The sequence below is a fragment of the Lemur catta genome, chromosome 20 (genome assembly GCF_020740605.2).
Source record: "Lemur catta isolate mLemCat1 chromosome 20, mLemCat1.pri, whole genome shotgun sequence".
Classification (NCBI taxonomy): Eukaryota; Metazoa; Chordata; class Mammalia; order Primates; family Lemuridae; genus Lemur; species Lemur catta.
The window spans coordinates 22,477,308-22,499,953 of record NC_059147.1 but is presented as its reverse complement, the minus strand read 5'-3'; the positions used below and the strand labels follow the sequence as shown (position 1 = coordinate 22,499,953).

At 46.9% G+C, this 22,646-nt stretch overlaps 1 protein-coding gene across 1 annotated transcript in view; it reads left to right on the top strand.

Moving 5' to 3' along the window:
- The window catches only part of CDH1 (cadherin 1), a 67,529-nt gene that overhangs the window by 1,422 nt on the left and 43,461 nt on the right, over positions 1 to 22,646 (top strand). The gene's annotated exons all lie outside the window — the stretch shown is intronic.

Here is a 22,646-nt window from a genome sequence, read left to right as displayed (position 1 = left end):
AAGGCAGGGCAGGCATATTCCCGTTTTCCAGATGAGCAAATCGAGGCTCTGAGGGGGATGTCTGCCCATTTGCCCAGGGTCAGTAGAGCAGCAATTCCCAGCATCTGACTCCCAGGCCCCATCTCTGGGTGACTGAGGAGGAGCCCTCTCTTGGTTTCCAAGGATGTGGCTTTTGTTCATAGAGATGAAAACATTTTGATACAGGTACTGTTTCCCCCAAGGAATAATGATTTCTTTTTCCTCCCCAAAAAAGCATGGTAGCTCAGACTGGGGATGAAACGCACACAAACGCCCCATGTACTTCTAGGCTTATCGCTGTGATAATCTAGAGTTTGCTTTGTTCCCCTTCACTGTTGCCCAGGGGTGGCAGCCAGGGAAGGGGTAGGTTTTCTCTTTTGATTTCGCTGATTCCCAGGTGCTTACTTCGTATCAAACCACTTTCTCCTCCCCCATGAATTTAGTTGATCTGGGGAGTATCATAACAATAAAAGAAATACTCTTTAAACAAAGAAATCACCCACAATTCCCCTGAGGGAACACTTCCACTGTATTTATTCTTCCAGTCTTTGGCCATGTGAAAAATCAGCAGCAATTCATGCTGTTGTCTTAGAATTTTTTTTTTTTTTTTGAACTTTGGAATTTGTTCCAACAGTGGGTGGCTTTTTTTTTTTTTTGTTTAAGAGAAACTGCAGCTTGATTGATGAAACATATTTGCTTTTCTGAGACCCGTCTGTGTGCTGCGGAGCTTTCTATTGGATCAGAAAGGAACCGTTGTCCGCCTGATGTTATGGTGGCTCCGCCATTACTCAGCTGGTGTCCACTTGATGTTCGGCCCAGCCTGCCCATCCCAGGCCTGGGATGTTTTGGTGCCTCAGTGGGCAGCGAGGACTGGCTTCTGGGAGGAAGCAAACTTGATCCGGCCTTGGAGAGTGGGGCAGGGGTTAGAAACCAGAGCATGTGTTTGAGTGTGGGTATGAGGTGTCCCAACAAAAGTGCTGGTCATTTTGTTCTCCTGCACCAAGACATTTGGTGGTGCCAAGGGTGGGTTGGCCTGGTTTTTATTTCTCCCCTCTAAGCTCTTGTGTCTGACCAATAATAATATTATGATTTATTAATAATAGTTCTGTAGAATAATGATTATTATTAACAAGGGTGCCTACTTTTGCCCCAGACTCTGGGGCAAGTGCTTCACGTTTTTATCTTATTTAACCTTCCCAAGAACCTTTGGAGGGTGGGCACCATTATTATTTCTGTTTTGCAAGCGAGGAAACTGAGGCATAAAGCAATTTGCTAATCTGCTGAGGGACCCACAGTTGGTCTTTCTCCTTCTGTTTCTCTTCCATAGTCTGGGGGGGGGGGGGAACAAAGAAAAAGGATGTTCGGGGAATTAGTGTCCATGTGAAGTAGACTGAGAACAGAGGTGTTGACAGGATGGGGCCCCTGAGAGCGGGTGGTGATGATGGAGATGGGTCAGACCAGGTGGGGGTGGCTGGTGGCTGTGGCAGGAAAGGCAGCCTCCCCACAGATCCCACAAGCTTCTCCTGTGGCTGCCTCCAGTTCCCTTTTATTTTTGAGACAGTCTCTGTTGCCCAGGCTAGAGTGCCGTGGCGTCAGCCTAGCTCACAGCAGCCTCAAACTCCTGGGCTCAAGCAATCCTCCTGCCTTAGCCTCCTGAGTAGCTGGGACTACAGGCATGAGCCACCATGCCCGGCTAATTTTTTTCTATATATTTTTTAGTTGTCCGGCTAATTTTCTTTCTATTTTTAGTAGAGACGGGGTCTTGCTCTTGCTCAGGCCAGTCTCGAACTCCTGAGCTCAAACGATCCACCCGCCTCTGCCTCCCAGAGTGCTAGGATTACAGGCGTGAGCTACCGCGCCCGGCCTTCCAGTCCCCTTTATGTCTGCAGACCCCACCCTGACTCAACAGATTTCCTGATATTTAACTTTTTTTGGCATTTTTGGAGTATGCGGTCTCCTTGTGCCAGTCCAATGTGGAATTGCCCCATGATGGACGTGCCTGGCTAGTAAAACCACACATTCTTCCACCTCAGGAACTGGCTTTGTCATTTAAAAAGGCAGCCGGGATTTGGGGAGTTCGGAAGGTGGCCCCACTCTCTTTGGTGCAGGGAAATGGGGGGTGTGGCGAATTTGCTTCATGTGAATATGAAAATATGGAACCTGACACATTTTGTCCACAGGTAGCTATAGAGTCACAAAGAGGGTTTTAACTGAACTCAGGGGATTTTGGGGGTGGTTTGCTAGGGTCTTTCCTGTGCCCTCAATTTCAGCCTTGTATTTATTCCATTGGTTTCTCTCTTGAATCTAGAATGGAGAACATTTTCAAAATACTCTGTAAACTGGTTCTTTAGAGTTGCTGATTATTTCCCTTTTTCTTAGCACAACTGGTGTGAGAAACCTAGGCTACTAGACCGATTGGCATCTCAGAGAAGCATAAGCCTATGGCCCACAGCTTTAAGTTGATTCAGGTGTGGACAAAAGACAGGCTGGCAGGCTTTTCAAGTGACGGTGGCCTGCCTTTGCTTGCTCTGCAATCTGGCTTTGGACAAACAGGGCTGTATTTCGGGTTTGAGCTTTGGCTGCTCGATGGGCTGACCTAGTTCCCAGGCATCCACCTGTGCGGATTAATACACCCATTTCCCCTCTTTCCTAAAGGATGTGCGGAAAGGTGGTGAAAGCTAGTATGCAGGCCCCCTGATGAAACCAGACTTTAAAAAAGCAAACAGGCAAATGGCTTTGGGATCACCTTACATCATCAGATGCCCACACCCCCCACGCCCCTCCTAAACCAGTTACTTCCCCAATTACTCATGTCTTTGGGAAAGAGATAGTGGGCCACACTTCTGCCCTTGCCTTTGTGTCTCAAGAGGAGCAGAGGTGGAAAAGTCCCTGGCCCCACAAGGCCATTTAAGGAAGGCTGCCTGCCCTCTCTGCCAGGTGGTTATGGAAATCCCTGTTTGCTCTCCAGGGCTTTTTATTGGGCGAGCTTTTTCTTCTGAAACGCGCACCTTAGTGTCTATTACACATTCTCTTCCAAGTGTAGCCCCAGATAAGCCAGACACGAAAGCAATCAGCGCTCACATCTTCCAGAAGTTGCCAAACCCCTAAAATCCCCGAGAGGCACCTGTCACAATCCAGACTTGGCCTTGCTGGGTTTCCACCCCTCCTCACTCAGCCCCTTCTCCTCTGAGGCCATGAGGCTTTCAGGGAGGGGCACGAATGCAGTGAGTAATGAATGGCTGGTTAGGACAGACCAGTGAGGAAGTACAAGAACCAGGTCTGAATTTCAGCTACTAGATATGTGACTTTGGATAAGGCACTTTACTTCTATGAACCTCAGTTTCCCGATCTGTAGAATGGGGACAATAATAGTTACAGGTTTGTTGTGAGAATTAAATATGCACATTCCTTTATTTAGTTCACAAATGTGAGTGCCTGTTATGTGCTAGCACCAGGCTAGACCCTGGGCTTGCAGCAGATACAGAACACAAATGCAAGAGAGCGAACGTAAAGAAAGGAAGCAGAAAGAATCATTGAATGGTGGCTAATATTTCTTCAGAATGTGGTAGGCTCTCAAATACTATTTTGAACGAATGAATGAACACACGAATACATCACCACCCTGGCTTATTTTTTTCTGCTCAAACTCTCTATGCCCTCCAACCAGCCCTTGATGTTGACTGTAAACGGGCAGGAAGAGTTTGTTCTGTTAGAACTTTCTAACATGCTTGTGAAGGCTGTGTGCTCAGTCGGTGGCTCTTGAAGCCACCTGCAGCGCTGAGCGTGTCCTGGGATAGTGTGTTCTGAGTGCTTCCCTATGAAAGCTGTGGAGGGCAGAGAGCGGAGACCTCAAACAGGAATCTGGAAATGGGAGGGCAGCTAGTCATTTTTAAGAGTCGGCCAATTAAAAAGAAATTTGTGGTGCTCCCTTCTAGCTCTCTGTTGTTAATTTCAGTTTCATTTCTCTATGTCCCAGCTTGTCCTTGTTCCTGTTGGGAGGGCTTTAGGCCCCCTCCCTTTCTGCCCTTTTTCTCTCCCCCTTTCTTCCTCTTGTCTGCCTCAATCTCCAATCCTCCACTTTCGCCTCCAGGTTTTGGTAGCATCTCCCCCAAATTTAGAAGGTTCTTGAGTCAGACTGCCCAGATTTAAATCCAGGTAGTGTCCCTTGCCAGCCTATGGATGTTGGCCAAGGACTCTCCTCACTAAGCCTTAGTTTCCCCATCTGTAAAATGGGCATAATAGTGCTGGGACATCATAGAGTGTTGTGTCAGGTGCTCAATGAATATTAAATATTGGAGCCTCTGGAGGACCTGGTGCTGAGACTCTCCCATGTTTTACCTTTGGTCAAAAGTTCCTCAGCCTCCCTCCCACCCAGTAAACCAGTCAAACCAGTTTCCTCACTCTGCCTGCTTCTGTGTTAAGCAAACACTGCCCTGCAAACAGTGACTAGACCGAGTGCCTTTGTTAGAAAAGGAAACTGGCGTTTTCTTGCTTGCCACTGTGCAGGGTGCTCACCGTGGGCTGCAATGGGTGGGCTGAAATGGATTTGCTGAGGCTTAGGAAAGGAAACCTGCTCACGGATGTTTAGAACTGGGGTGGGAGGAGTGGGGCAAGGAGTAAGCTGGGACTGGGGAAGTCAGGATGACCTTGAACTTGCCAACTTCTGCTTGGTTTTTAAAAGTATTTCATAGTATACATACTTAAGGCTACCTGTTTGTTCTCCCATTGCCAAAAATGCTCTGTCTCAACCCCTGAGACGAGGTTCACCTGGGCAGCTAAGTATCACATCACCTGGGACACTTCGCACCTGCAGATTTGCCCTCCTGCTAATTCACTGAGCCCTCTCTGAGGGTGCTGGACTTGGCATTTTTAAAAGCTCTCCAGGTATCTGCTGCCACCCAGTTCATTGCTCTGGACAAGCCCAGAGGCTAGATGTGTGATGAGTAAAATACCTGGTGCCAGCCAGGATCTGGGCAGCTGGTTGTCCAGTCTGAGACCAGGGATCCCAGGGCACCCTTGGTCAGTGAGGATTGGGCTGGTGGTTCTGCTGTGCCCACAAAGGAGAGCACTGTGGCTGCAAGTGGAGTGGACGGGGAGGGGGGACCCAGAGAAGTAGCCAGTGTCCTCAGACGTAAGACTTGTCCTTTGCCCTCAGGGACAGTCCAGAAAGCGTCTGCAAGAGACCCCTTCCTGGGTAATTCCAGCGTATCTGAGACTGGCCTTGGGGTGGGACAGTGTTCAGAAGGCCTCAGGAGTTGTCAGTTTCACCTGCTGGGCTTTGGTGACTCAGAGTCAGGTGCAGAAAGGGAAAGGGCGCTGCAGAAAGCAGTGGATGCCCAAAGGTGTGGCAGGGCCACGGAGGCAGAAGGCTGGAGCTGCGCCTTCCTGAACAAGGAGGGCGGCCGTGGGGGTAGCGGGGAGAGGGCCCGAGGACTAGGCAGCCGCAGCTGGGGCCTTGGGCTGCAGGTGATGGAGGGTTTTCTCTCTCTTTCTTCTTTCATTAGACAAATTGTTTGCTTGGTTCAAAAATAAGCTTCAATACATATTTTCATATATATGGAAAAATTGTACGTGTGTTTATGGCCAGTGGAAAGTTTCCCTCCCACCCTATCCACTCATCACCCAGTTCTTCCCCAGGCCTAGGTAACCAATTCCTCCCAGGGAACTGATTTTACTCCTCTCTTGTGTATCCTTTTCACGGTTTCCTTATGGAGATACAAAAATGGTCTTCTTTTTTTTCTTTTTTTTTTGAGACAGAGTCTTGCTCTGTTGCCCGGGCTAGAGTGCCGTGGCGTCAGCCTAGCTCACAGCAACCTCAAACTCCTGGCTTAAGCAATCCTCCTGCCTCAGCCTCCTGAGTAGCTGGGACTACAGGCACACACCACCATGCCCGGCTAATTTTTTCTAGATATATTTTTAGTTGACCAGCTAATTTCTTTCTATTTTTAGTAGAGATGGGGTCTTGCTCTTGCTCAGGCTGGTCTCGAACTCCTGAGCTCAAACAATCCACCTGCCTCTGCCTCCCAGAGTGCTAGGATTACAGGCAGGAGCCACTGCGCCTGGCCTGGTCTTACTTCTTTATGCCAATGTATATTTCATAATATAGGATCCTTTTATACGATGAATGACATATGACAACACTGTTCTGTACCTTGTTTTTCTCCCAATAATATATCTGTATCTGCATGTTCTCTCTCTCTCTACATATACACAAACACACACACACAAAGACTTCCATGTTTATTTTTCTGTGGCTGCATGGCATGGATGCACCACAGTTTATGTAACCAGTCCCTGATAGGTGGATACTGGGTTGTGTCCTGTCTTTTAGGAAACAGTACTGCGGGGAATGATCTGGTATATATGTCCTTTTCTACACATTCCAGTATACCTGGAAGATGAATTTCCATGGTGGGCCTGCTGGCTCAGGGTTTGTGCATTTGTAATTTTGACAGTTGTTGCCCTCCACAAGGACTGTCAATTTGCACCATCAGCATCTAGAGACAGCCTGTCTTCCACTGTCCTAGCGGATGATTTAAGCAAAAGGTTGGGAGAGGTGGTGGGTGGGTGCCTGCCTCTCCAAAGACAAAAGCAGTTTTGATTTTGGGGAAGGTGTCAAGGTTTTCCACACCTAACTGGATCTAAACAAGAAGCAAGAAGCAATTCCAGCAGCTTCTAGAACGTTTCTTTTTACCGACACTGAGAATAGAGGAGAAAGTGGCACAAGTTGAGGGGAGAAAATTTGTTCTTGGCTAGAAATCTGTTGAGTTCCAGTGTCTGAAGGACCCGTGGAGTTATCAAGTCAAAGAAGTATTTGGGAATGTCAGATCTGGAGTCTTAAGAATGTTAGATTTAAATAAGAATTTGTATAGGACAGTGGTCTTCTCTAATCTTGTGTCAATAGATACAGAGATTTTTTTTTAGAGACTTTACAAACTGGAGGATAAAGTGATAGAAGGTGTTTATTTGGAGAGTGTTTACTTAAAGGCAGCCAACAAATAAAAAACAAATATTTGTTATGGACTGGGTATTAAAGGGTGGGTCCCGCCCAGGGCCTTGAAGTCGTGACAGTTAATCCTCACACTGCACCAAGGTGAGAACTGTCATTTCCCCTACTCTAGTAGAGGAAACAGGAGCCTGGACAACTTGGCCGGGATCACCCAGCCAGATAGTGGCAGAGCTGGGGCTACAGCCCAGGACTTTGATCTTCCAAAACCTGTGCTTCATCCAGCTCCTGTTGCCTGCCTTGTGCCAAACTCAGCACCTCCAGTGAGACCTGATTCACCTTTCTACAGAGAAGGATTTCCCTCCTTCACTTTGGAAAAGCTATCTTTATACCTTTTGCATCTCACTAATTTTAATTGTGATGCTAGAATTCAGCCTTTTCTGCTTATGGGCAGTTTTGAGCCCGTTTCCCTCTTGACTTTCATTTCCAAACACACGCGAGCTGAACAGCACTTCGTTTCCTTTGTCTTTCAACTTTCTGGGTTCCAGAAATTCCACCTATATTGGCATTCAAGATTTGGGGTACGGCGACAGGGAAACTGTCCTAAACGAACTTGTGTTCCAACTGGGACTTACCCAGGGTGCTTGAGCCAGGCAGATACCTGGCGGTGGACCTCGCTGCCCAGCCAGGGAGAACATGCTACATGCTCAGATCCCTGTGAGCTCACATGTTACTACTGGGACCTAATAGGGCATCCCTGGAAGGGTTGAACCTGTTCTCCGTGAACAAGATCATAAACAGTGGCCGGCTCAGGACCCCAAGGGATAATTGGCCAAGTTCTAGATAACAATTAGCTGGCTTTGTAATTAGGAGAGCTCATAACAAGCCAAAAGCTTTTGAGATTTATTTTACCCGGCCAAGTTCAAAAAAGAAGAAGAGCACCTGTTTGTGTGGTTTGGCAGTCCACAACGCCGTGCACTTTCTCTGTTCCTGAAAGAGAAGTTTTTGTGTCTTCGCCCTCATCGTTGTAGCAGCCTCCTCTCTGGTCTCCCCACCCCTCCTGCAGCCCGGTCTTTTCTACCCGGCAGTCAGACAGAGCGATGGGGTTTGAATTTTTTTTTTTTTTTTTTTTAAGGCATGGGGTTTAAAGGCCAGGGGTTTTTGTCTTGGTTCATTCTTGGGCTGTATTGCAACTAGAACAATGCCTGGCACATAATAGGTATTCAGTGAGCAACTGTTGAATGAATGAATGAGTGAATGAATGATGTTTCAGGATGTATATACAGGTTTGTGCATCTTTTCTTTCTAGAGGATATTTCACTGTAGTGTTTTTTTTTTTTTAATTTTTTTAATTTTTGAAGAAAAGACGGGGCCTTCTTTTCTATAGGAAAGGACACAAGCAGGAGGGGACGTTCCTGTTCCCAGGCCATGTGTCTCTGCTTGGCACTCCCAAGTTTCTGCGAACCCTGCACACCCCTGGTGTAACCTTACCTAATTGTCTTGTCACAAAACAGCTTGCAGTCCGGAGTCTAAAGGTCAGATGAGCCGTTTCTGCCCCACACTTCTGGGCGTAAGGAAGCACCAGATCAAAATCTAAACGGATATCTGAGCCGCCAGGGCCATCTGGTTTCCCAGTGTCTGGGTAACACCTTCCTTGCAAGGCTCCCAGATACACCCAACACCTCCCACCTGGGTATCTCCAGCATCCTCCAAGCCCATTAATTGTTCAAGACCCAGCGTCCATTCTTCCAGTTCTTGGCAGGGCAGAGGAGCCTGGAAGGAGCTTGTTGAGAGATGCAAAAAACTCCAAGACAAATATTTAAGGCCAACTGAATCAGATCTTGACCAAGATAAAAATCTCACAGCTCCAAATTCCATCTGATCAATAGATATTCATTGAGAGAGTACTGTAGGGCAACAGCTTATAAATCTTTATGTTAGATAGATCACTCTGCCTTCAGAAAGATACTGCCTAATGGGCAGTGTTGCCAGATGTAGCAAATAAAAGTACAAGGCACCTGGTTACATTTGAATGTCAGATAAACAATGGTTAATTTTTTAGTATATGTCCCGTGTGATAGTTGAGACATACTAAAAAAATTATTTATTGTTTTATCCTCTCTTCTGATTATAAACAACATATTAACTGGTACTTGCTAGTTTTGAACTCTTTCCATATGCTATCTCCTTTAAACTCACCACAACCTCACAAGAGATGAATTGTGGACAGCACAGGTGTGTCAGGCAGACAGGAAGTAGGAGAGGCTGGCCATGGCCATGTGTTCAAAGCCTGTGCTTTTTTTTTTTTTTTTTTTTAAGTTTTTTTTTTGGTAGAGATGGGGGGAGGTATTTGCTATGTTGCCCAGGCTGGTATTGAACTCCTGGCCTCAAGTGATCCTACTGCCTTGGCCTCCCATAGCACTGGGATTACAGGTGTGAGCCACCATGCCTGGCCATAAGGACTGTGCTATTTACAGCAGGAAAAGGCAACTAACAGAAGGCATCTGTGACCAGCCACGTGAAGGGGACGAATCATTTGTTTTTTTTAAGAAAGTTTATGTCCTATAGTTTATTTTTATTTATTTATTTATTTATTTTATTTAGAGACAGGGTCTTGCTCTGTTACCCAGGCTGGAGTGCACCGGCACAATCATAGCTCACTGCAGCCTCGAACCCCTGGCCTCCATTGATCCTTCTGCCTTGGCCTCCCAGAGTGCTGGGATTACAGGCCCGAGCCACCATACCCAGGCTGAGGATTGATCATTTTTGCTTTGAAGGTCTCAGATGACAGGGGCATTCAAGTGTCTATTCACGGAGCACCTGCCAAGTCCTCTGCTAGGCATTGGGGATACAGCAGAAGCCAAAACAGGTAACAGTCCTGCCCTCATGGAGCTTCTCTTCTAATTGGAGGGGACAGGGACAGTGATCTATGGAGGAAAAATAAAACACATCAGAAAGAGTGATAAAGACCATGCGTGTTGGGGGGAGAGACTTTGTAGGGGTTATCTCTAAGAAGAATGGCATTTGTATAAAACCCTGAAAAAGTGAGGTGCTCAGTAGATGTTAGAACTGGACTGTGTCTTGAGGGACTAGACTTCCCATAATCTTCAAGTCCATATTTGTGCCCTTGAAAAAGATTCTTGTCTGGCCAGGCATTTTGTAGAGGAATAATCCTGGGGGCAAATTGTCACCATATCTCCTTAAATGGGTATTGGATTCAAACCAGAATCTAATGCTCTTTCCAAGCCACCCCACCCCTTGGCATGTTGCCGAAGAGGAATCTGACTCTAGTCTAGTTTTCCAAAGCTGCTTATGGTGGAGGGATGAGATTGTCCTAGATGGACATCATGAGCTCTCGGGCATATTTTTGTTCGCTTGTTTGGAGCGTATATACCAGCGTCCCCAGACCTGCTCCCTTAGAAAGAAGCCTGGACTCCCAGCATGAGGACTTCCAAAGACCGCAGGCTTCCTCCCCCACAAATTCTTCACCATGATTGTGTGGGAGTGTTTGAGAAGGGAACAAGATGAACAACTTGTTTGTGGGAAAAGTGGCTTTCATATCAGAGAACGTCACCCCTTGAATCAGCAGTGGGACAAATACCTGGGCACTTATTTTATTGACAGGTGGGGCGGGCTCCTGAGTCACTATCATTGGATAGAGGCCTGTCTCACTGAAGTTTTTCAATATCAAAGGTTGAATCAGCCGTGACATCACCCTTTCATAGTAATAGGTACTTGGGTGCCAGCTCTTACTCATAAGTCCCGGGAGATACTGGCCCTAGATCTCTTCCCTAAGGCTTCCTACTAAGGAGTTTAGGAGAAATGACAGCTTTCACAGCTGTGTGGTGAAGTTCTTGTGGCCAGATTGCAATACCACCCGCCTCCCCCAACTCCCAGACTTGTAATCATGACTAGACTTTCTGGAGAAAATAGAATTTGTGGGTATACTTTCTGTACCTTTTGCCTTCCTGTTTCAAGTCTGCATTTAAAAAGAAATCCTCTCCTACACCTTGCACTTGGGCGTTTCAGAGTTTCAGGGCTTGTCATTTGACTCTTTGATTTTGTCACTCCGATGAAGTTGTGCTGATTTTTCTTTGGACTTGGAATTTAGTTATGATTTTTCACTCTCTTTTTCTTCTTGCTGCTAATCCTCTCACCTGAACCATGGGAGTATTTAAGGCTTTGGGAATTAAATACCTGGGAGGCTGTTCAACGTAGGAAACCACATATCACTTGCCAGGTGTGAGGTTTTATTTCTGGTTTTGACAGAGATTTGACTCTTTGGCATTTATTTCTCTTTTACCCTATGAAATGAAAGAACTAGTCTCTCTGAGCCTTCTCCAGAGAGTGGAGATGAATTGGGGAGGGCAGCATGCAAGCAGGGTTGCCTGGACTCCAGTCCCAACTGGACCCTTACTTGCCATGTGACCTTGGGCAAGTTACCTAATCTTCCTTACGCCTCAGTTTTCTCCCCTGTAAAAGGTGGGTCAACGAGGTTCATGCTGCATAGGGTTGCAATGCGGTTTCAATGAGTTACATATGTAAAGTGCTTTCCATACCCGGTACAAACACTCTTAATTTAGTTGTTAATGGCTGGGCGAGGTGGGGTGCACCTGCAGTCCCAGCTACTTGGGAGGCTGAGGTGGGAGGATCACTTGAGCCCAGGAGTTCAAGGCAACAACAAGCTATGATCGCACCACTGCATTCCAGCCTGGGTGACACAGTGAGACCCTGTCTCTAAAAAAGAAAAAATTGGTTTTTGTTATTAGATGTTTCTGCTTTAGACTTGCATCAGGGGCGTGAACAAATGTGTAAATGCTGAAGGAGCCAAGAGTCCTAAGGATGAGGAAGAGCTACATCCCCTCATCTCTCTGCTCTTTGACTCCCCAAATCTAAGACACTCCTTTGGCCCAAACACCCCTCGAGTGCTGCCAACTGTGCTGCCATCATGCAGCTAATCTACGCCAGTTGATAGTCACAACCTATTTGGGTGAACCAGCCTATAAACTTGATTTTACTACTTTTTCCATTTTATAGAGGAAACCGAACCTCAGAGTTAGTGACTTGCCCAAGACCACAAAGTTAGGAATTGGGAGGCAGAGATTTGAACCCAGGTCTGTTGACCCCAAAGCCACCACCTGTGTGCTTCTATCTGGCTGGTGCTTTTCTGGAGAACTCCTATTGCCCAGGTCCCCTCATAATCATTGTCATTATTTTATATATTTTCCCAGTGTTTCTTGAATTAGGAATGTAGATTCTTATCCCCTCCCCCCCAACTTTTAATACAGGAGTTAGCACGTGACATGCACTGTTCTGCACCTGTTTTCTTCACTCGATATGTCTTGGAGATCGTCCTCATTATTTTTAACTGCTGTATACTATTCTATTGTATAGTCAGCTCCCAATGGATAGTGGCTGTTTTTGATCTTTTACTATCACAGGCAATGTCAAGAGCATTTCAGATGCTGTGAGCAGAAGGTCTGTAGGTATGGAAGTCTCTGTGGCTCTGGGACGGTTACCAGTGGGACAGATTCCTCCCCAGCCTGTCCTGGGCACTGGGAGAGGTACTCAGGTTTGCTGACGATGCATGAACGAGGATCAGGATGAGTCTCACGCCGCAGGCAGCTTCTTTCACCAAAATTGGTGAGCTGGTTCCTGCAGGTGTCCCTGTCCAGCTCCCCATTTAAAGGATCCTCCCAGGATCCTTTAAGCCTTCCCTGGGCCCAGAGTTTTAGGGATGACTGAATTCGCTGCTGGCCTTTTGAGACAGCTGAGAGCCAATTAATCTGCTTTTAAATCCTTGTGAAGGGTGTCTTGTGGCCCCGTGGAGAATAGAATAAAAAGGAAATGGGGCAGAAAGTGCAGCAGGAGGGACTAGGGTAAGACTTCTGAGACGGGTTGGAGCACTGCAAAGGCGTTCCCTGAATATTGACAGCCTTTTTCCAGTTCTGCCGCCTGGACCACCAGTGGTCACCCCAGGGTCGTCTTGCTTCCCCCACTGTAGTCCCTGCTGCCGCAGCCCTGTTCTAGAGACTGAATTCCAAGGTCTCTGCAACCCTCATAGACCCCCCCTTCTAGAGGAAAGTTTAGATTGTTTAGCACTAAACTCACAGAGAAAGCATATTTTTAAAAATCCATTCTTTGGGGTCCGAATTAGAAGGTACCTTAAGAATCATTTAGTTTCTTAGTTTGTACATGAATTGGCAGGTTCAGTGAGTTTAGGTGACAGCTGGTAGGCATCAGAACTAGAATAATAATATTGTTGTTAAACAATAGCCACAATGTTCATTGCACTGTTTGTTGTTTGTGTACTTAACTGTGCATGCATGTATGCTCTTGCTTTTTAAACCCTTATACCAACCTGAGAGGTAGGTACTATGACAGTTCTATTTTTAGATAATAAACAGAAGCTTTTGGAGGCTGTTTATTAACTAGGGTCCCGCAGCGAGTGGAGCTGGGATGGAAAAGGTGTGTGTCCCAGCCTGGCCAGCTTTTCCCCCTCTCTGTGCTCAGCAGCTCCAGGCCTGAGAATATCCACATTCTAGATCCATCACTTGGGCCTAGAAAGGAACCTCACCACAAGGTCCAGCCATGCAGCCCCAAAGCCCTTTAGTACTTCTGGGCTTTTGGGTAAACGGAGTTTCAAGATCCTGTTTCCTCTTTTGAAATCCCAGAATAAAAATGGTGTTACTGGTCCCCTTGGGCTCCTTTTAAAATCTGAATGGCTAAACTGAGGCAAGGGACAGACGTGTGCGAGCAGCCCTTTCAGAGCTTCTTAGGCTCCTTTGTGTGTGTGTGTGGGGTCTCCCTGTGCCACCTCACCCAGGCTGGCCTTCCCGGGTGCTCAAGTGATCCTGCCACCTCATCCTCAGTCTCCACAGTACCTGGGACTACAGGCTGCACCCTATGGGCTCCTTTTAATTGTTATTTTTTTTCCTTTTCCAAACTATTACCTAAGGATTTTTCATAATCCCTTTGAGGGTGGGGCAGAGGGTAAACCAGTTAACTCTATGAATGCCACAGACAGGATTTGAGGAAAGTATTTTGGTTTTTAAAGATGTCATAATAGTAGTAATGGACTGGGGTTATGTTTAAGAAAAGGGGGAGTGCCCCAGCGGATACACTCACTGGCACAGTTACAGATGGAAAGGCAGGAGTCTGGAATAGGTGAGGAGATCAGATATAGATGAAATAAGACATTACCCAGTATGTGGGACTTATTATACTATTTTTCTACTTTAGATGTGTTTGCAGTTCATTCAGCAAGTAGAACCTGAATAATGATCTGAAATAGAAAATCCAAACAGTCCAAAATGCCCTCCCCTCCTCAAGTGCTGGTGTTATAATAACAATTTGGTGTGTGTCCTCCCAGACATCTTTCTATGCATTTACAGAACATGCGTGCCCGTATTTGTGAGTTTATTAAATTGGAGTTTTCCATAAATGGAAATATGAATTGTTCTGTAACATACAACCATCTCCTGCCCTTCCTCGATAACTCGCCCTGGAAAGTTTTGCCCAGGGTCTGTGGAACTTCCCCCCCACTCGTGTTCTCTTTCGCCTGGAGAAGGTGTTTTTAGTATCACAGACCACCACAAACACCTCAAAGCCAGCTGAGACTGCGTTCCCAGCGCGAGGTGATTGAGCGCCTGCTGTGTGCTCTGTGTGAGTCACAGACCTTCCCCCGTCCCTGAGGGGTTTGGGGACCGATCCTGGGGTGGTGGAAACGCTGAGATGCCAAGTTATCAGACAATGGGCGCGTTCAGAGTCCAGGTGGGGTAAGACCTGTGTGGGCCGGCGCTGCGGGCCAGGCTCCCCCTCGGGGATCTCAGGGGGTGGCGTGGGGGGCAGCCCGGGACGGTGAGTGGCTGGTGAGGGGGAGGCGGCCTCTGTTGTTGGCATAGAGGGGGATGCCCCAAGCCTAGGCGGGTGGGGCGCGACCTCCCAGGCAGATTCCGGGGCTGGGAATATGACAAAGGCTGTGTGTGGACGGTGACTCAGACAGCCGGGGTGAAACTGAGCTCGCGGGCCCCGCAGTCACTGCAGGAGAGCGGGACAGGCCGGGAGGAAACTGCCCCTGGGTCCTTCCTGCGTCGCCTCTCAGGCCGACAGGGCCCGGCTGGGCCACCGCGGGGCTGCAACGTGGCTGGCTGGGCGGGGCCCCGCTGGCCGGAGGCGAGCGAGCTGGGACAGCCCGGAGAGCGGGGCGGCGGGTCCCCTCCCGCGCCCTGCAGCGAGCGAGGGCGGGGCGTGGCCCAGCCGTGTGGCCGCGGGCGCGGTGCCTGGCGTGCAGCTGGCGCTCGGGTCGTTTGAGGAGGAGCTTTTGCTGAGGGAGGATTTGGCTGCAGGGTCCCCAGGGTGGGGGGCCTTATCTCCGTCTGTTGGGGACTTTCGAAGGAGTGCACTGTCATGGAGAGGAGGAAGCCAGAGTCCCAAAACTCTACTCTTTCAATCAGATTTCGTTCTTCCTCTTCTTAAAAGACAAAAAAAAAAAACATTCAGCTGGGCTTAGATGTGATCTCTCTGGCCATCTTTTGAAACAGTAATGGAGATTTAAAAAGTTTTATTCCTCTCTTTTCCCCATTTGCTTCCTAAACATAATCAGTTGCAAAAAGCAGCTTCATTTAAAGCGTTCAGTTCCTCTGTTTTTCACATTGAGGAGACGCTATGGTGACAGCTACTAGTTTTTTTGAGTGCTTAGTACCAGCCAGGTTCTGACCCCAAACTTCAACTCGCTCTGGGCTACTGAGCCAGCCCTGTGTCCGGCTTTCACGCGGGGCCTGGGGCTGCTGCAGTGAAGAAAAGAGGTGAAAATCCGGCTGCCTTGTGGAGTTTCCATTATTGTGGGGAAGGGAAGGGGAGGGACAGTGAACCGAATCCGCAGATCGTGCAGAATGCTCCGTGGTGGTCATGCTGGGGGGAAGAGCCCACATCCGGCTGGGAGGATGGAGGATGGGGGTTGCAGCTCATATTCTGTTATTGCCTCATTCCCATTTTACTGGGGAAGAGATTGAGGTTTAGAGAGAGGAACAACCGGCTTTGAAGAGGGTCCTGGGGCAGTTGAGGAAGTGGCTGGAAAGGTGAGGGAACTGGAAGAAGGTTGCCGGATCTGGAAGTGGAGGAAGGACAAAAACCCTCCCCACTCGTCCCCTGCTCCTAGGAATGTGGACACCAGAATGGCTCCGTCTTTTGAAATGCGGATTAATCAATTAGCAATTGTTTACAGCTTTCAGCCTAACGTTTTAACCCTGCAATGGAGGGGGAGGGGAAGAACTCTGTCTTTAATGTGCTTGAAAACCACCTGTGTAACTAAGTAAAAATACAGACAGTACCCCTAGAGATTCTGACGTATGAATCTGGGGCTGGGTCCAGGAATCCGCATTTTTTTCCTTTTTTCTTTTTTTTACTCCCCCACCCGCTGCCACTCCCAGGAATCTACATTTTAAAATAAGTCCATCTTGTCTACGGCCATACCACCCTGAACACGCCCGATCTCGTCTGATCTCAGAAGCTAAGCAGGATCGGGCCTGGTTAGTACTTGGATGGGATATTAAGTCCATCTTATGCTTGAACTGGTGGTCCCTGGCTCTCACTGCAAGGACAGGCGGGCCCAGAGCGAGTTCCTAAACCAGCGGCTCCCCTGGAAACCTTAGAAGTGCAGACTTTGAGGGGCCTTCTCTCCCAGATATTTGGGGTCACGAGATCTGAGGGGAGCTGGGGGATTTGATGTTTGTTTGTTTTGATTTTTAAAGACACACGCCCCAGATGATTTTTGGTTGGGTTTGGTGTGGGGAGTAGATCTATGAAGGCACTTGAAGTTACAGTCAAGGGTGTGTGTGTGTGAGGTTTTTTTGTTTTTGGTTTGATCAGAGCATCCACAGCTTTCATTACACTGTCTGAGGAGTGTAAGTCCCCCCAAAAAGCCATTTAGGGCTCAGCTCTGAGCAGAACTACCAGTCTAGCATGGGAACCAGTGTCATGGTCTGGCAAGGAAGGCAGAGGTGAAGGGGGGTTGAGGGCCGAGCACTCTTCCTGTGTTCTTGGAGACAGACAGCACCAACTCTGCGGTGGGGGAAGAACCAGTGCATCTGGAGAGGAGAACTGAGTGGGCAAGGCATCCCCTCCATCTGTCCACTCAGCCACCATTCGTTCTTCCACTCAGATGGCCCTTGAGCACCTGCTATGTCCAAGACCCTCAGCTGTCCGGGCTGCCAGAGCCGGGAGGGTCCTGACAATGAAGACCAGAGGGTGACTGGGCCTGGCTTTGGCCTCAGGCATCATTTTGATAAGTCTGCAAACACAACTCCCTAATTTACGAGTTGCCCAGCCCAAAATTAAAATGTATCGTTAAATCCTACTGCTGTCCTGGAAAAGCCAGCCTGAAACCTGGAGCAGAAAACAGATCCGACATGGAGATAAGCGGCTGCAGTTTCAGTTTTAGGTTGGGCCTGGGAAGAATTTTCGGGACTTTCCTTGCTGTGGATGGGGAGTTAGGTTGCTTTTTTACTTTTTTTGGTGGTGGGGGGACTGGTTTATGATTAATCCATCTGGAGTTTGGTAACCAATCCAGCCAATATGTGAAGCATTTCAGTTATTTGGTTCTAAATGCATTCCCATAATTTTAGATAGAGAGGGCGATTAATCAAGAACCTGAGGACTCTTCAGGTTGTCTTAGCTTGTTATTAAACAAGTTTGCCCCAGACAGATGATTTATCTCCGTTTTGTTTTTTTTTTTTTTTGTAAGTATTTCTGAACATGTCATGACTTTCAGGTATTTACTGCTTTTTAAAGATTTATTTTCCTCTCATGGAAAAATTCCCTGCTGCGGTCAGATCTAGTTTCTTCTTGCATCTTGTGCCTTGTTTTCAGCTGATCTTTTCAATATGTGTCAAATAACCAAAGGCCGCTATCAAGAACCCTTCAGTTATTGATAGGCACTTGGTTTTACATATGTGAGATCATTTAGTTTTCACAGCAACCCTATCACAGTCTTATATTGTCCCATTTTATAGATGAGGACACTGAGGCTCAGGGAGGCCCCTTTGGCTGTTTAGTGGCAGGGCAAGGATTCCCAACTTGTACCCAACTGCTGGAACGCACAGCTTCCCTTCCTTGAGAAAATTGGCTCAGGCTGTCCAAACACTCAGGGGACCAGTAGTGGGATTTCTTTCAAAGTCAACCTGTCTTCCTGTTAAAACTTTTTTTCCTCTGCAAAATGGGATTAGTAGCACGTACTTCATAAAGTTATTGGGAAGACTAAATGAGATGAACAATATTGAATGTCAGGCATGCACTGGGCGCTCTGAAATACTAGTAGTTATTACTAATAACTGTAAAATACAATAGCTATTATTATAACACTGACATACCTCTTACTATATGCTGGGCATTGCCCAAAGGATTTGTATAGTAACATATAATTCTCCCAGTCACTCTATGTGAGTAGTGAGTTCTAGACCCTGTTTTTATATGAGGAAACTGAGACCTAGAGAGGTTCATTTAGCTTGTGGTCTACTATGACATGAAGATCAGCTACTTAGACAGTCTTGAGGCCATTTTTTCCTCTTCATGATGGAACCTGATGAACCAGACCATCCTTGCTTCCTTCTAGACTGATGTTCCAATAATGGGAAAGTTCGGATTGTTTAGAGATGAGGATTCTCTTTCCCATGATGCCAGTGCTTCCCTAAACAACATTCCTTTTTTTTTCTTTTCTTTTCTTTTTTGAACTGATTTCCTTGGCAAGAACATTCCTTTTTCAAGACTTTATTAAGAACCTTTTGTCTTCCTTGGTCTGTTTCTTTGCTTTGTTCATTCCAACCTCACTCCAATGAGTGTGAAGAATTTTAAGGTTTGGGGCACCCAGATACATAATATCTGTATCTATATCTCAGATAAGCATAAGGAAGTGGGCAAAGGAAAAATAACGTTAAAAGATATGAGGACAGGAAGAAGGTTGAATACAGAAATGTTTGCCACAAGGCCTAGATCTCTGCTAAAAGCAGACCACAGATTTGACTGTGAGCTCCCTACCAGTCAAAACAAAGAGGAAAATAAGATTACTTGCATGATTAGGTTTCCATGTGTTAGGCATAAATCTGTGCTTTAGCAGGGGATCCAGGTTCTCCAGAGAGCTCTGGCATCCCTGTAATTCTGGAATAAACACCTCTTCATGCCTCAGACTTCCCATTTGTATTTATTATACTACTAATATATGTTTGTTGTGGGGAAAACATTAGAAAATATAGATAACTAAAAAGAGATTTAGTTTGTGTATAATGTTATCATATAGATGTTACCATGGGAAACATTTTGGCATATATCCTCCTAAGAAGTAAGCTCCCTGTTACTATTTTGTATGTTGTAATATAAATGCATATAGCAGTAAGAATATGTAGTGATAGAGATTTTATTAATGCAAATCATTACCAGCACTCTGCTGCCCCAGGGCCACTGTGCCTGCTGTTCCCTCGTGCCCAGGACAACCCCCCACCCAGGTGTCCTCATGTCACTCTTCCCTAATCTCATTCCAGTCCGTGCTAAAACCTCCCCCTCAGCAGTCTGTCTTGGATAATAGTGCATGCCCATCCCCTTGTCACTGTACCCTGCCTACCCTGCCTTTTTCCTGTGGTCCTTGTTACTGTTCAGCTTAATATTCTATGTTATTTGCTTGTGTCTCTCTCTTAGAATATGAGTGCCTTGAGGGTGGGACTTAGTCTGTTGTGTTCATTGCTGTACCTCTAGGGCTCAGAATACTGCTCAGCACAGAGTAGGTCCTCAGATATTGGAATGAATGAATGCCTATGCATAGCTGTTTCTCTTATTTCTGTATTTATTACAAATATATCTGTGCCAACAATAACTATGAATATTTGACGATCTAAATGTTTCCTAGATAGATTTGGATGTATGTACATATGCATAGTTCAAGACCATGGTCTTTCCATACCTACTTAAATGTCTGTTGGCTGCTTCTGATAAGATGTCTCTAAATTGCACCATGGCCTATCAGGGGCTTGGAGAAAACCTTCTGCAAATGTAATTTCATGATTAACATATTTCGTCCTGTTGGCCCCCATATTGAGGGTTCAAAAGATACCATCGCAGTCACCATAGAGAGTACAAGCATCCTTTTTTATTCTATAAAACATTTTTTTTTAAGTGTTAATTTTTTTTGAGTGGCCAATACATTACATTCACATAATCGAAGTCAAATTTAATCAAGTTCAGTATCCCCCTACCCCACCTGCCCCACCTCACCATGAGTAGCCATTGTTATTGGTTTCTTACATTCTTCCAGAGATTTTTAAAAAAAATCCAAATATGTAATAAACAAATAAGAATACTATTCATCCCCCACCCCCTGCCTTTTTAAAAAACAAAATGGTAGCATCTTTATGTCCCCAGTCATGCACCTGGCTCTTCCCAGGTAGTGGTCCATCTTGGAGATCTTTCCTCCCTGTCAGTTTCGTGTCCGTTCTTGGCTATTATCGTGTTGTTTCCTTCACCTTCACCTCAGAATCATAAAGTTTCAGAGTTGGAAGGGCCGCCTGGCCCAGGCCTCTCTCTGGCCTATTATTGTTAAGCTTCCTGCCTGCCACCTGGAGCTTTACTGGCCACCACCAGGTGTGTGCTCCAGGGAGCTCTACCTCCCAGCCTAAAAATGTCACTTGCCAAGCACCCTCTGACTACTCTTCTCCTGGGACTGGAAGGACCTCAGAGGTAAAGACTTTGGTCTCTTTTGTGTCCCATCCTGCCCAGAGCCCAGCACCCGGCACAGAGGGCACTCAAGGAATGTTTATGGTGGATGAATGACTCCACATCCGCCTGCAGGCCGGCACCAGTCAGTCCACGTTTGTTCAGAGCCTGCTGGAGGCCAGGCAGCGGTATATTGTAGAGAGGGCCATACCCCAGGCCTGCACTTTCAGGGAACAGGGAGATAAATAAGGATTTTAGAGAGTGGTACATTCTATGTGCAGAGAAACGGGGTAGGGAGTGACTGGGGTGGGAGGCTGGGCACCACCTCTAGCCCTTAGCAAGTCCGCACTGAGGACATGTGTGCTGTGCCCTGGTGGTAGGAGGACAACACCATGGAAAGAACAGTAGGAAGAGAATTCCAGGCAGAGGAACACCGAGGGCCAAGAGCCTGAAGCAGGAAAGAGGACAGTGTGCCAAAGGGGCAAGAGGCCCAGTATGGCCGCACCTGATAGGCAAGAGGCTGACAGGTGGGAGACAAGGTGGGAGGCCTAGGCAGAGGCCAGATCTTGTCTCTGGTTTAGATGGTGTCCTCGGAAGGACGGATAAATGCCTCTGCATCAGCCAGCTTCCCCCAAGATGAAGTGGTGCACACCACTCCATTCAGCTGATTCATCCTTCTGGTAAAGCAGGGAAACTTTCCCATCATGGGGAGGCCTTTTGTCTTTCGGAAATGATGCGCAGGAGACCGGAACAATAGGTCTCCTTTCTTCAATGGCCATGGCTAAGTGGCCCTCTTGTGTCACAAAGGATTTGGGATGGAGCTTGGTGGACATTAGCTCCTGCCTGTGATGTCCTGCTTTTCAGCCCCAGCTAAACCAGACCTTTTCTGGCTGCTACACACATCTGTGCTTTCTTGCTCCAGCTTTTGTCTGATTCTTTTTTTCTCAACCCTGGAATGGCAGCTAATGTCCACTGAGCTTTTGTTCAGTGTCTGACACATGGATTAACTTGTTGAATCATCCTACCCTCTTAGGAAATAGGGATCGTCACTATTTCTGTTCTAGAGACAATCAAGGCAGGGGAGGTGACGTCCTGTGCCCGAGGTGGCATAGTTGATAAGTGGAGCTGGGCTTTGAACTCAGGTTAGCTGACCTCTGACCTGGGGCTCTTAACCACTTACTACTCTACTGTGGCCCTAACATAGGGACTCAGGGTCTAGGCTCTGTATCTCAGAATTGGTCCCCTGTTGCCCCGCAGTGGCTAATAGTGTATGTCCTTGCCTTGCTCACTACCTAATCGGGCAGCTCCTAGTGGACAGGGTCCTGTCTTTCTTATCCCCTTCATGCCATGCCTGGAAGGGTGGGGCTCCAGGAGAACTCTGAAGCCTCATCTCTAGTTTACAGTTTTAGTTCTGGCAATTGTTGTCCCTCCCAGCCTCTTGGGAGAAAAGGACAAGTCTCTTTCATTAGTCCACTGAGATTAATAAGCCATAGACCTTTCAAGAAAAATCCAATAAATATTCACTGAGCATCTTTTATGCAACAGGTTCTGTCTGCATTCAGAGCGAGAGAACAGTCATAGCCGACCGTTAGGGAGTATTGCAAATGGGCCTGGCACTGGGCTAACCTCCACCTGTATACAGACCGTGTGTGTATGCCTCACCCCAGACCCCGTGACGTAGGAAATACAGTCAGTTCTGCTGTAATGGGACATAGGCCTTCCTAAAAATCACACTAAATAAAGTCACCCAATAAAAACCACCAGCTTTATGGGAAAATGGGATTAGGGCTTCAGCACTCAAAAAACTTCATTGTGATATATTAGAAAAAAAGAATTTTGCTTGCGAAAGTGGGTCTCTGTAGGGTTATTATTATTATTATTATTGTTATTGTGAAGTCCTGGGAGGAGGGTTATCTGAAATCAGATGAAAGTTGTAACATCAGGTGTGGATGTGTGTGGTGTATCACACATGCTGTGAACTGAG